Source organism: Malaclemys terrapin, chromosome 14 (assembly GCF_027887155.1).
Source record: "Malaclemys terrapin pileata isolate rMalTer1 chromosome 14, rMalTer1.hap1, whole genome shotgun sequence".
Classification (NCBI taxonomy): Eukaryota; Metazoa; Chordata; order Testudines; family Emydidae; genus Malaclemys; species Malaclemys terrapin.
The window spans coordinates 19,860,757-19,876,138 of NC_071518.1; the positions used below are offsets into that span (position 1 = coordinate 19,860,757).

The following is a 15,382-nucleotide window of genomic DNA, read 5'->3' on the forward strand; positions in this document are numbered from 1 at the left end:
TTTATCCTGAGCAAGGAGTGAGCCTGATATGTGTAATTATATCATTGAGTGCTAGCTAATGGGGTATGCATCAAACAGTGGCTATAATTTAATGAACAATATTTGTTAGCATCCAATCCAGAGTAAAGATTTTACTATTCCACCATCGCTTGGTCACTTACAGTGTACCACATTTCTTCAGGTTCTTGAAAACCTCCTTCATTGTCTTTGTATATACAATATTCGTAGTCTACTTAATAGTCAGTTTATTTAGATTGTAAGCTCTTTGGAGCACATTTGTACAGCACCTAACACAATGAGATCCTGGACAGTGGGGCATCTACAGCAATACAAACACAATATGATAATGATACGACTCTGCATGCACTCTGTGATCTTTGCTAAGACTATATTTCCCACCATGCTCCCCTCCCCATGATTGTCCTTCCCACCTCCAAAAGCCCCTACCAACCTTCAAGCAGACAATGTCTGACAAATGGAAGATGGCAGCAAAATGGCCATTTTTGCAGCAGAAATGGAGATTTGTGCATCTCCTGGAAAAGCAGTAAATTATCGAACCACTTATACATCTGCATAGTTGCAGGCCATGTGGGGCCCTTACCTTCTGTACATCCTATTGTATTGGCAGATGTATATTTATCATTTAAAGTACAGTATTTATCACTACAGCATCTATGGTAATCATCATGTACAGTAGGAGACACTGCAGTTACTACAGCACAATAAACACTGAGGGCAAATTGTTCCATGTCATATAGCTAGGAGTTGTTAATGTTGCACTCTGCAGGTGTTTTGGTATTGAGGAGTTATGGTCAAGACACTGCAGAAGAAGGATAATCTAGAATTAGGAAAAGGAAAAAAAGGATTTAAAGAACTACAGATCTACAGCTTGACTGCTTTTTTCAGCATAGACACTGATAAGGAGCAAGCTTAGAAAACATTCAAATAGAGTCTCGTCTCCACTTTCACAGGATGTGTAAAGCAGGTTCTAATGGGGCTTGTACGTGCATATGGAAGGAAAGTAACAGAGAGGTATAATTTAGTAAGCAGCAGGAATTCATCACATAAAGGCAGATAAAATCTAGAAAGCAAAGGGAACCATGAGTGCCAATAAGCTGTTTGAGATGGGTCATATTTTGGGGTTTAACCCAGACCAGTGAGAGATTGTGTGACTGCTTGTCCTGTATCCACGAGTGCCTTAAAATGTTCTGCTGCTGCAGTTCCCCGTCTGGACTCTCCCAGCCAGCATACAAGCATGCACTGAGTGTCTGTCTGTTGACCAGTTCTGGTTCAGCACCTCTGACTCCAGGAGCCTGCTTGTTACACCACAGCCACACTATGGTCTACAGCAGTCCTGGTTACTACTGGCTGCGTGACCTCAACACGCCCCCACTCCCAAGTTTCCCCCAAACCACCTGCCCTGAAATGGCCAGCCCTCTCCTGGCACATGCAGAGGAGTAACAAGGTCCATTGGTCCATTCAAGAGACAAAAGCACAGCAGCTGGGTGCTTTAACTGGATGCTTTAATAATCACTTCATGTCAAACACAGCACTGGGTTGGTTTAGAATGAAAGTAAAACAAGTTTATTTAAGCAAAAAGAGAGAAGTTTTAAGTGAGTTTAAGTATACGGGATGAAGTCAGAAATGGTTACAAACAAATATAAGTGAAAAACCCTTCCCAGTGACTAAGATTTAACAAAACTACAGTCTTGGTTCAATGTAAGCGTCTTACCACACCTTCTTCCAGCTGACCACCCCCTTTGTCAGGATCTCCCACAAAGTCCAAACTGCTTGGTTCTTTTGTCTTTTTAGGTGAAAGATCACTTGAGTTCTTTGCCCCTCTCTTTTGTAGTCCAGTGAACTTTTGACATGTATCTTTAAAGTCCAGTGCCCCTGCTGAGAGGAAAGGTACCATGGACTCTGATGGAGAGGGTTCCAGGTTGGTTTCTTCCCTGCTGGTACTTTCTATAATGCAAATTCTGCAGTCTCCAATATGCCAATAAATGGCCACTTGACTGTGATTGCAACTTGTCTGTGATTGCACCTGGACGGAAGCTCCAGCTTTTCTGGAAAAAACCTGTTTAAAAACTCCCCAGACTTGTCTGGTTCAAATATATTTTAGTCCCATATTTTTTTCACATTTCTGTGGGTGTTTACTGTACATACACCATGCAAGAATGATGAGTGTGTTTGGTGGTTTTCCAATAATACCTTACACGACACATATTAGATAAAGATTATGATATAAGTGAATTGGGGTAGGTTGAACTGGTCAGACCAGCTGAATTTCACTACCTGATAGCAGTGAGCCCCTTGCCCTCTGGCACTGGGATGCGCTTAAGGTCACAGATGGTAACTCATTTGAAAGCATGTTAGAATTTAGGCAGAATTTCTGCATAAGGAAATATTAACAAACTACCAAAGTCAGCATTAGAAGTAAATCCCGAGCCTTGCTTTAGGAGAAGAGCTGGACATATTTCTGGAAAAGGCACAAATGGAGGCATATGTCCACTACCTAGATTTATAGATGCTGAAGCAAAGAGTGACATATTTTTCTTGGGCCGATAAGAGTAGGTCTTGGTGGCCCATTATGATAGACGTTCCCCATTGCTTAATGTTACTATGTATTTTGTATCTCCAATTCATAATGATGTGATTCTATGTAATGGTTCTGCAAGTGTCAAGCTATGTTCACTTTGATATGCACTGGGTTAAATCCAGATTAGATTTGTTAATGTCAGTGGAGAAAGGCTGGATTTACACAAGGACAGCAGAATTTAGCCCATAATAACATAGTAAAAATATTACTTATTAAGCTGAGGAAAGTCAGCAGATTTGGGCCCATGAGAATAGATCCCTCATATCAGAGAAGGAAAATTCTTTAAGTGTTGTTCTTATTCTGATGCAACACATTTAGTAGTGTTCAATGTCAACCAAAGTATATGTGGTCCGAGTTTCAGTCTGAGCATCCACAGTTCCCATTGATTCAGCATCTCTGAAAATCAAAACAACACTGTTTGAGATGGTGGCAGATCAGGTGCCAGCTCATGCCTAGCCCCTAGATCTCAGGTGAACACTGACAAATACATAGCTGGAACCAGTCTGGCTCACCTGTGTGTTAGTACTGTTAAAATAGGTATTGGAGTTATAAAAATAAGCTTAGTTTAGACTTTATGGAATGCTTGTACAACAATATAAGAATATAAGAATGGCCATACTGGGTCAGACCAATGATCCATCTAGCCCAGTATCCGGTCTTCAGACCATGGCCAATGCCAGGTGCTTCAGAGGGAATGAACAGAACAGGCAATCAAGTGATCCATCCCCTGTCGTCCTACGCCAGCTTCTGGCAAACAGCAGCTAGGGACACCCTGAGCATGGAGTTGCAACCCTGGCTATCTTAGCTAATAGCCATTGATGGACCGATCCATCATGAACTTTTAAAATTCTTTTTGGAAGCCCGTTATAGTTTTGGCCTTCAAATGACAACAACCCCAACGAGTTCCACAGACTGACTGTACGTTGTGTGAAGAGGTACTTCCTTTTGGTTGTTTTAAACCTCATGGCTATAAATTTCCTTGGTGATTCCTGGTTCCTGTGTTATGTGAAGGAGTAAATAACACTTCCTTATTTACTTTCGCCACACCATTCATGATTTTATAGACCTCTATCATATCCCCCCTTACTCATCTCTTTTCCAAGCTGAAAAGTCCCAGTCTTTTTAATCTCTCCTTATATGGAAGTTGTTCCATACCCTTAATAATTTTTGTGGCCCTTCTCTGTACCATTTCCAATTATAAAATATCTTTTTTGAGATGGGGCAACCAGAACTGCATGTAGTATTCAAGGTGTGGGCATTGGATTTATATAGTGGCATTATGATATTTTCTTTCTTATTACCTATCCCTTTCCTAATGGTTCCTAACATTCTGTTAGCTTTTTTGACTGTTGCTGGACATTGAGCAGATGTTTTCAGAGAACTATCCACAATGACTCCAAGATCTCTTTCTTGTGTGGTAACAGATACTTTAGATCCCATCATTTTGTATATATAGTTCGGATGATGTTTTCTAATGTTCATTATTTTGCATTTATCAACACTGAATTTCATCTGACATTTTGTTGACATTCAGGGGCGCCATTTCAGATTTTGGTGAGTGGGGCTTGAACCATAATTCAAGGGGCTATGTAGGCATCTGAAAACTTAAGTTTTTTTCAGATAAGAATTTAGAAATTATCTAACAGGAGCACTGTATCTAATTCCTATATAAAGAAAGAAAAAAAATGTATACAAACACCAATTAAAGCCATATTTTAAGTTTATATTTAAGTTCAGAACAATCAGGAGATAATACAGCAAGCTCTTATCTGTGGGTGCGTAACTGGTTGGAAAACCATTCCCAGAGAGTAGTTATGGTTCAATCAAGGGCATATCAAGTGAGGTCCCACAGGAGTTAGTTCTGGGTCCAGGTCTGTTCAATATCTTCATCGATGACTTAGATAATAACAGAGAGAGTACACTTATAAAGTCTGCGGATGATATCAAGATGGGAGGGGTTGAAAGTGCTTTGGAGGATAGGATTAAAATTCAAAATGATCTGGACAAACTGGAGAAATGGCCTGAAGTAAACAGGATGAAATTCAATAAGGACAAATGCAAAGTCCTCCACTTAGGAAGGAACAAACAGTTGCACACGTACAAAACGGGAAATGACTGCTTAGGAAGGAGTACTGCAGAAAAGGATCTGGGGGTCATAGTGGATCACAAGCTAAATATGAGTCTACAGTGTAACACTGTTGCAAAAAAAAGCAAACATCATTCTGGGATGTATTAACCAGTGTGTTGTAAGAAAGACGTGAGAAGCACTTCTCCCGCTCTACTCCACGCTGATTAGGCCTCAACTGGAGTATTGTGTCCAGTTCTGGGCACCTCATTTCAGGAAAGATGTGGACAAATTGGAGAGAGTCCAAAGAAGAGCAACAAAAATTATTAAAGGTCTAGAAAACATGACCTATGAAGGAAAACTGAAAAAATTGGGTTTATTTAGTCTGGAGAAGAGAAGACTGAGGGGGAACTTGATAATTGTCAAGTACATGAAAAGTTGTTACAAGGAAGAGGCGGGAGAAAAATGGTTCTCCTCAACCTCTGAGGATAGGACAAGAAGCAACAGGCTTAAATTACAGCAATGGCGGTTTAGATTGGCTATTAGGAAAAACTTCCTAGCTGTCAGGGTGGTTAATCACTGGAATAAATTGCCTAGGGAAGTGGTGGAATCTCCATCACTGGAGATTTTTAAGAGCAGGTTAGACAAACACCTGACAGGGATGGTCTACACAATACTTAGTCCTGCCATGAGTGCAGGGGACTGGACTAGATTACCTCTTGAGATCCTTTCCAGTCCTACCATTCTGCCCAAGCCTTGAGGTAGAGTCAGAACTGTTCAGCTGCCATTTAACTACTAAGACCCTTGTCCAGCTCAGCTGGTGAGGGGAGGAGCCTGTGCTTTGGGAATGGGAGGAGTCCATTTCAATCCCCATGGCCAGGATAAAATCCCATATGAGGAGGGGTGCCGTTGCTCTCAGGGGAAAATTTCTGTATGTGGGAATGACAGATCCCAAGATCCCATCTCAGACAAGCCCGAGCAAAGACTGTGGAAGTTATGGGGTGGAAGCACTTGGTACACATCGATTTCTTATGCTAGTATCAGAAGTAAGATCTGAACAGCTGGTTCTGAGGGGAAGTTTAGTCTACCTAGGCAAGTGTGTAATGAGCAGGCTGGTGTGTATGTGCACCATGTACCTCTCGTGGTCCCACTATGCTGCTAGCAGAGAGCAGAGATTCTCTATCAGCTCAGGCATCAGGGCCCTGTGCTTTGGTCCAGGCGATGGACAGGTTCTGCCCCAGCTGCAGCTGTGAAGCTCTAAAAGGCTTTTGTGTGTAGCACAGTGGCACATGCCGGTTACGACTGGCTGTGGAACTGTCATATCAGAGCACCCTCCCTGAGTTACTCCTTCGCCGTCCCTGTGGGCTGTTCAGGGCAGTGAAAAGGTAGTTACAGACCAGAACTGGGTCAAATAGAAGCTGGCCACTGTAATTTGAAACCCATGTGTCAGTGACAGGGGCCATCATTTCCTCAGCAGCTGTGAAAAACTTGAGTCTCCAGACCCCTCAGCTGGAATTGCAGCCTGGTACTCCCCAGTTCCCTGGAGCTGAGCACACATGAGTGCCAGGAGGTGCGGGGGTCTAGGAGGTCTTTCCTCCTGCCATCGCCATGCAGTTGTGTCACGGTGAAAGGTTTGTCAACAGCCAAGGGGCAGAGGTCAGGACTGTGTGCGCCAAAGGCCCCAGGACAGCACCAACCCCGTGGGTGTGTCAGTGTCATATTCAGCCAGGCCTCCCAAGAGCCACGGCCATGCAGCTCAGCACGCTGGCTCCCTGGCCAGGGATGAGTCTGTTTAAATTCCAAACACCCTCCAGTGGATACATCTGGTGATTAGCAACTTTAATGACTTTAACTTAACCCCAGGTGCCCTCTCTCCCCTAGCACTGGGAAGGGCAGGCCCCAGGCTGGTGACACTGCTCTGCCAGGGCTCAGCCCTGACCAAACTTTGAGAGCATGAGCAGAGCCAGTGGCACATGGCCAGACAGTGGATCTGGGGAACACAACAGCTCTATCCACTCACACAGTCCCTTATGGCACAGATCCACACAGCATCTAGCACATTCCATATACAGTCTATCACATGGCCCCACTCGTGCACCCCTTACCCTCCTAGCACCTATGTTTATGCTCATGTATGCCCTTCTCCCTTAACCCCTGCACTCCCCTCCCACACCCCCTTCTCCCCTAACCCCTGCACTCCCCTCCCGTGCCCCCTTCTCCCCAACCCCTGCACTCCCCTCCCACGCCCCCTTCTCTCCAACCCCTGCACTTCCCTCCCACACCCCCTTCTCCCCTAACCCCTGCACTCCCCTCCCGTGTCCCCTTCTCCCCTAATCCCTGCACTCTCTCGTGGACCTTGCCCCCTGTACCCCCTCCCCACCACACCCAGTCCCCAGGCACTTGGTGCAGCAGGCCTCCTACCTCCAGCAGCCAGGGCCGGTGCTACCATTAAGGCGAACTAGGTGGTTGCCTAGGGCACCAAGATTTGGGAGCGCCAAAAAGCAGTGCCCCCAAGTTTTTTTTTTTTACAACGTTCCTTCCCAAGCACACCGTCACCGTTCCACTTCTCCCACCTCCCAGGCTTGCAGTGCCAATCAGCTGTTTGGCGCCGCAAGCCTGGGAAGAAAATTAGAGCAGGGGCGGCGTGCTCAGGGAGGAGGCAGAGCAGAGGTGACCTGGGGTGAGGAGGTGCCGCACAGCTCCCTGGCCCGGGGGAGGTGGGGAGCTGCCGCGGGGGTGCCTCAGGGTGGTGGGGGAGCTGCTGCAGGACTCCCCACCCCAGCTCACATCTGCTACGCTCCCTCCCCAAGCATGCCATCGCTGCTCCACTTCTCCTGCCTCCCAGGCTTGCGGCGCCAATCAGCGCCACTTATCATTTTATTAAGCATGTTTGACATGGAGTATGGCATCACATAAGCTGACTGGCCTCAGCAGTGACATGACCTTGAGTAAGTAGTGTGTGCTCATCAACGCACCTGGAGGAAATCTTTCCCCAGGTACTGAACTGCAAACTGGGCTGGGCTGGGAAATAAACTGAAATGCTCTGCGTTTGGACAGAGCAGGTGATTTGTCAGAAAGCAGTGTCACAGTATAGCAATTATCTACACAAAAAGCAGTGTATAAAGTGAAATTCACCACCCACCCACACGCACAGCCCAAATAATGAGGCTATGTGCTGGGTGCTAATGGGATGAACTTTCATATCCTCACTCTGGAAGCAGGCTATGGGGTCGTAATGCAGACACTGTAGTGCATAAGCTAAAATGGCAGCCACTTTCACTGCACCACCCCAATGTGGCAAGGGGTCTGGGTTTGGCCATTGTGACCCTCTCCCAGCTTCCCCCGAGCTCTCCCTGAAGGTTTGGACTGAATCCCATTGGGCTCTGGATCAGGCCCAAAGTGCAACAAGCATGTTTGTGGAGGCTTGTAGGGCTCCCCTCCTCTTAGCCCTCGCTGGACCCTATCTCTGTGCCGATCCAGTGAACGTCTTCCAGATGTTACCAGTTCATCTCTTCATTTCTTTTGCAAGCCGTGTGGCATTTCTAGCAAGCCATGTAGCATGTCCCATGCTCTCCACTCATTTCCTGGTATGTGTAGTCCACTTGCTGTCTCTTCTGACATAGCAAAGCAATTGCTAACTGGAGGATCAGTAATGATGAGGATTTCCAGCTGGATTTATTCTTCCTCATTTGGTGTTCCGTCTTTCCCGGTGATGTCAACCAGAGCTCAGCAGAGAACGGAAGTTCTGTTTCACAAAGGATTTTGAAATATGTCTTTGTTTCAAATTTGATCAAAAACTGAAAAATTTCAAATTCTCCACAAAGAAATGTTTTTTCCATTTCAAGTTGATTGAAATGTGTAGTTTGAACAAAACTGAAACATTTAATTGGTTTTGGTCTTTTTTATTTTGTATTTCAAAATGGAAAATTAGAATGTTTCATGGAGAAAAGGTGGAACTGGGATGTTTCAACATTGTCAGAACTAATTCCTCTCCCCCCACCCCTGTTTTCTTCTTAAATGAAATTCTGGCAAAAATCAACCCAATTTTGTGAATACTTTAGATTTTGGCAGAACCACACATTCAGACAGAATATGGTTCCATCTGAATTGCGTACACTTTTTTATTACATTACAAAAAAACAGTGTTATGGTGTGCATTCACCCCTACAGTGCCCTCTGTTGGCCTGGTGCAGAAATGCCATTGTGTCCCCAATGGGCTTTCAGTTAGTTCAATGACACTTTTATGCAGTAAACAGTGCCCTTTCATGCATTGTAATTAATAATAATTAATGGAGATATCCCATCTCCTAGAACTGGAAGGGACCTTGAAAGGTCATTGAGTCCAGCCCCCTGCCTTCACTAACAGGACCAAGTACTGATTTTGTGCCAGATCCCCAAGTGGCCCCCTCAAGGATTGAACTCACAACCCTGGGTTTAGCAGGCCAATGCTCAAACCACTGAGCTATCCCTCCCCCCAAAGGCAAAATCACAGTACACAAGCAATCCTCAATCCAGCTTCCTAGCTGGAAGGTGTAGGGGGTAGGGGGAGGAAAGACAGCGAGTTAATCTTAGTCTGTCTGCCCCAGTTGAGTCCAGTCTCTTCCATCCAGGCTCCTTTCCAGGAAGGCCTTCTCAACCCAGGACTCCCTCTGGAGTGAGTCTCTTGCCATCATGTGGGAAGTGTTCCATTTCTGGACTCAGGGCCCCTGGAGAAGTCAAACCACTGAGCTCTTCTGCGGAGCAGCATGTAGTTCCTCTGTGATCTCGACCAGCTGCTGCTGTCTGATAAGGTCCTTTCACTGGGACCAGCTCTCTCCTTTTGGAACCTCTTTCCTCTAGAAGCACCTTTCCTAGGTTCCCTTTCCTGGTGAGTCCCTCTTCACAGCAGCTTCCTCTCTGACTAAGCCATCATAACCCTTTATTAGGCCCAGGTGTTCCTCAATTAATTAACTGCTGCCCAGCCACTGAGGTAATTAACTACTCACAGGTGGCTCTAGGTTGGCTCATTCTTTGCAGAGTCCGTCACAGGTAGCTAGGTGCCTGCCAGTTTTGCCCATGCAGCTCTGTGACACATAGCTATGCCCATTTTACAGATGAGGAAACAGAAGAACAGAGACAACAACCCCCCTGCTTTCCTGATGCAGGATTATATATTGATCAAGCGCTTGATTCTGTGAGGTACTGAACACCACAAATTCCATTGGCTTTAAGTTCAGGGTGCTCAGCAAACTGCAGAACTGAGCCCTAAGTTCAGCAGAAGTCGTCTGTGGTACAGCCAAGAATAGAATCCAGGTCTCCTGGTTTAAACTGCCGTGCCTCAACTACAAGACCATCTTTCCTATCAATGAGCCATCAAGCTATGAAGTGGCCATAGAATAATGACAGCAATATACACCACAGAGTAATGTTAACATAACATGGAATCTTTAAACATGAGCCAATAGACTGAGGAGCCAATGATACAGGAAAGAGTTACCAACAGAGATTCAGAGAGAAATAGCGCCTCCTGAATAACAAATGAAAGCAAGAAGACAGAAGAGAGGAAAGGGGGAGTGTATGGTCCCTGGAAAGAGCAAGCCAACAGCTAATGGTTCAAAAATGTCTAATGTCCCATATGTTTTATTAGGCCAAGCTACAGAAGCAAATCTGTAGTCATATTTTACAAAAATAAAAACCATACTGGGACTTAAAAAATGGTGCCAAGCAATATAAAATTATGAGTTGGGAAAAGCACAACTGTAACATATAAATTTAGCCTAATTTACATTTACAACCATAACTGTGATAACTACTAGTAATAATAAATATAATAATAACAATTAATAATTAAGCCGATCACGAATGATAACTGTCCCATCTGGCACTGGTGAGCCTCAGCTGGAGTAGCTGGATCCCATTCTGGGCACCACACTTTAGGAAATATCTGGACATATTGGAGAGAGTCAAGAGAAGAGCAACAAAAATGATAAAAGATTCAGAAAACTTGACCTCTGAGGAAAGGTTAAATAAACCGGCCATGTTTAATCCTGAGAAAAGAAAACTGAGGGGAGACCCTGTAACACTTTATAAATGTAGGGTGACCAGATCAGCAGTATAAAATATTGGGATGGGGGGAAGCAAAAAAAAGGGGGGGGGGCGGAGCAAAAAAAAGGGGGGGGGGCGGGGCGGAGCAAAAAAAAAAAGGTAGTTTAAAAGGGGTCGGGGGCATTAGCAGGCCCCGGCCCCGTGGGCTGCCCTCCCCACTACGGGCATATGCGGCATGCGGTAGGTCCGGGCAGGGGCAGCGCGGAGCGGGCAGGAGCCGGGTGGGCGGCAGGGGCCCCGCGCCTCTCCCTCCCGCTCGTGGCTGCGGCTCCTTCCCGGCGGGACGTGCCTCCCGTCGCCCCGGCCACATGCGGCGAGCATCCCCCGCTCCTAGTCTCCCTCCTGCCGGGAAGGAGCAGCTGGACGCATACCGCATGTGCCCAGGGCAGGCCGGGGGGCGCGTCCTGCCGGGAAGGAGGCGCAGCTGCGAGCAGGAGGGAGAGGCGTGGGGCTCCCTGGCAGCAGCAGGGATTCGGCCCAAGCCCCCGCGCCGCCCACCCGGCCCCTGCCCACTCCGCTCTGCCCCGCGGGCTGCAGGGCTGGAGCAGCTTCCAGGCTGCGCTCCCGGCCCTGGCCCCCGTGTGCAGCAGCCCAGAGGCTGGGCAGGAGCCCTCTGGCACAGTGGGGGGCTCAGAGCTGAGCCTCCCCCGTCTCCCTCCCTTGCCAGCCCCCCTTTGCCCGCCTGCCCGGTGCACGGGTGCTGGAGCTGACTCACCAGCTTCAGGATCCAGGCACCGCCGCCCCCCCTCCCTCCAGAATTGCCCCGCCATGCTGCAAGCCTGGGAGGCAGAAGGAATGCTGTGTGGTTGGGGAAGAGGCGGGGCCAGGGTGGGGATTTGGGGAGGGAGCCAATGGGGGAAGGAGGGGGCGGAGTCGGGGGGGGCGAGAGTCCCTCCAGGAGGGCAAAATTTCTTTTTTGTCCAGTGTCACGGGACTAAGAAGCAAATATCGGGACAGTCCCGATAAAAAGAAGCAAATATCGGGACATCTGGTCACCCTATACAAATGTGCTAAGGGCTGTTACAAAGAGAACTGTAATCAATTGTTTTTCATGTCCACTGTAGGTTGGACAAGAAGTTGGACAAAAAGTAATGGGCTTCCTCTGCAGCAAGGGAGATGTAGGTTAGATATTAGGAAAATCTTTCTAACTATAAGGCTAGTTAAGCTCTGGAGTAGGCTTCCAAGGGAGGTTGTAGAATCCCATCACTGGAGGCTTTTAAGACAAGGTTGGACAAAAACCGGTCAGGGATTGTCCAGGTTTACTTGGTCCTGCCTTAGCACAGGGGGCAGAACTGGATGACTTCTCGAGGTCCCTTCCAGCCCTACATTTCTATGATTCTATGATCATTATCTTTTAACCAATCCATTTGTTTTTAAAAAGCTCATTGTGACTCTTCCTCATTATCTCAGACTGGACTCAGCCGCTTCATAGGGAGAGAAAAGGTTCAAAGAACTTCTTCAGGCAGCCCGGATCTCCTCCATCCACTCCTATGCTGCACTGTGGCACAACTGCATTCTCCTGATTTATTTATTCACCCTCTGGGACTAATAAGGAGGTGGAACAATGGCCTCACCTCCTTACATGCTAACCAGCAGTGCTAATTGGTGCTTTGAGATGGGAGGCAGTATGTTGCATCCCGCATTCCCTGTGTGAATTAGGAATTCAGGAATGCATTTTGCGCTCCAAAGACAGAATTCCTCCCTCAGCTCTCCCTGCAGTGGTATGACTCCCCTCTGCCCTTAACGTGGGGCCGCCTTAAGACACAACTGAGTCCAGAGCTGGCAGAGCAGGTTTCAAACTTAATTGCATCTGTAATTGAGAAGGCTGAAGAAAGATGGATCTCCCACAACAAAACTTTTCCCTGCTTAAACCATAGTTTAGTGACAGGCAGGAAAAACACCATACTTCTTTCCCCATAAAGTTCATGACCTGCTCCCCTCATGTGTGTGGTTCAGATTTGGGTAGAATAAAATATTATTTCTCTCAAAATCCTGGCTCCTCTACCAGGAGATCCGGGCTGCCTGAAGAATTTACTGCAGGACTCAAAGGTCAGGAATGGAGATTTTGGGGAAACCACCTGCCTTTTTTCCCTGTTAGATTCCCATTGAATCCTGTTGGAGTTCTGTAGTAATCAGACCTACAATTCCTGGAAAAATATATGATAAACTTAAAGGTGGAGTTTCTCCAATCTGCGGTGCTGATGATTTGGTCATGCACATTTAGTTATTTTTTATATTCTAAAGCATTCAATCTCTTCGCAGACAAACCCATGGATGTTTATAAACAGCCTGTCTTAGCTCATAATCACTGCAATGACTTCTGATTGATTCCTCTTATCTTAAAGATCTTGACATGAAGCTGATGTTCCATCTATTCAAAATGTTGGCTGTATTCCCATTTGGTTAGATGTGTAGCATATGACTTGAAAATTTCTGCGTTTCCTGGCTTGTTCTTAGCTTTTGTGCTTCTTGGAAGAAGTTCCTGTATACAAAAATGTGAATTTCCCACCATATCTTTTAACAAAACCAACAATACAGAGACAAAGTTGCTCACAGCCAGGAGCTCCTGCAACACATCTGGTCTGCAGCTCAGTGCCCTGTGAAACCAAGTTTTCATGAAGAAGAAAAGGAATGAGGTAGAAAATTACTCGTGGCTTTGGCTCTGAAAAATTGGCTCATATCACACTGGCTTTGGGCAGAAGTGTTGTTTAAAGAATGCATTTTCCTTCTCAGATAGATGATATTCTAAATATTTAGGGAAATTTTTTCATGCTTTGAAATCTATTAACAGTCCAATCAGATGGGGCCATGAAGTATGGAAATTTTTTAAGGTAAAATAGCTAGTTATTGGTTATCAACTTTCCAGCAGCTCCTGTTGAGACAAGCTGAAACTGAGGTATCATCTACAAATGTCTGAGATTAGATCATCTAAAATATTTGATGCCAGACATTTCAGAGGTTATTCTTACTTTTGCAACCTCACTAAATCTTTGTGCTGCATTTTCAAGGAACATAAAAAATTGCACGTAGTGTACTTGGTTACCAGCTGCTACTATCTGACTGCTGTGGTTGGCAACTGTAAACCTGTGTGGCCATTTTGAAACCATAAGAGATTAAAGACAAGAAGAGGAAGTCCAGCAGCTCGAAGATGCTATCATCAATTCACAGCTGGCCTTGAAACAGGAAGCAAGTGCAAACTTGGCATAGAAAGCATGAGCCAGCTATGGCAGAAAGGCAGAAACAAAACACAGAGCCTGCTAGAAATTATATGTATGTATGTATGTAATACCCATTCCTGGTAGGCCATGGATTATGTCTATGTACATAATACATAGCCCTCATGGGTTATTTCACTACGTAAAATGCAGGCCAGATTCTCAGGTGGTGTGAACTGTATAGCTCCATTGACTTTAACCAAATGCCTAAGTCTTTTGACATCCCATGAACACAGTGTTTCTCAAGTGGGTCTTTAGGTGCTTATACAGAGTTTGAGCAGTGCACATTTAGCAAAGAGAACTTTCCTTCCCACCTCATGTTATTGAAGTCAAGGGGGGATTTGTAACTGTCTGCAATGGAAGCGGGTCAGGCCCTCTCTGAAGAATAAAAAGTGAGTCTGTTTTTTCAGTAGATTAGATCAACAATTAAAAACCCAAGGAAGACTGAAGGTTAGATCCTGCTCCTATGGCAGTCCAGTGGAGCTTTCCATTGACTTCAATGGCTAAGGTCAGGCCAGTTGTATCAGGTGAAGGGCAAACCAAGCTGAGAAAAGACACAGCTTCTCACCACTCACACACAGGATTGGAATGGAGAGACAATGTCATTGTCACCTCAGGATTTTGCAAGCAATGGAAGGTACTTTAGTGAAGTGACATTTAAGGCAAACTGTGGGAGAACACAGGTGGGAATGAGGGGCACAGCTCTTGAGAGCAGTCCCGGGGGCTGCGTGACTCGTGTGCCCTGTGGCAATAAAATCAGAGTCCTGCATAGCTGCTCCGTTCTTTTCAAGTAAGCACTCTGAGACAGAGGTAGGGGGTTGTCCTGGATTTCCATGACCACATCCTCAAGTCTGGTATGGCTGCTGTGTCCTGCACAGTACTTTGGCTGTAACCTGGCCTCCCTGGCACAGAGTGGATTAACATAACCGAAAGGGAATCCTGAAGTTTTGTAGAGCTGATGTACCCACAATTCTCTGCTACCAGCTTAGTAGAGAAAAGAGGGCATGGTCAGAACAGCCTGATAATCCTCTTGTGGCGTCTTGTGTCCATTGCAAGCCAGCGTAATTTAGAACAGCCCTTAGGCTGCTCTAATACAGCATGGGAAAAACAGGCTGTAGAGTGAAAAGAAGAGCATTAAGCTCTGACTTGCATTCTGTGCCATTTGACCATGCCTGATGATCTGGCCCATAGCTTATTAAATAATTTAAACTGCCATGTTAACTTCATTTTATGTTGTTGTTGTTTTTTTTAATGCAGCTGCTTAAGTTGTACCTGTAGCGTGTTGCATGTATTGCTTCCATCAGGTTGGATTAAGGTAGGAAAAGCTTCTGGAATACAAAAGCCCATTGTAAGAAAGCTGACATTCATGACATTGTACTGATTTAGAGCAGAGTTCAGCCCCGGCCTACTGAGCGTCAA

The 15,382-nt window shown here is 45.8% G+C and overlaps 1 long non-coding RNA gene across 1 annotated transcript in view; it reads right to left on the bottom strand.

Moving 5' to 3' along the window:
• Positions 1-1,643: 1,643 nt before the first annotated feature.
• LOC128848870 (uncharacterized) overlaps positions 1,644-15,382 on the bottom strand; it is a 92,617-nt gene continuing 78,878 nt past the window's right edge. The window contains exon 4 of the long non-coding RNA XR_008447116.1: positions 1,644-2,995. This is a non-coding gene — a long non-coding RNA (uncharacterized LOC128848870). The remainder of the gene's footprint in view (positions 2,996-15,382) is intronic.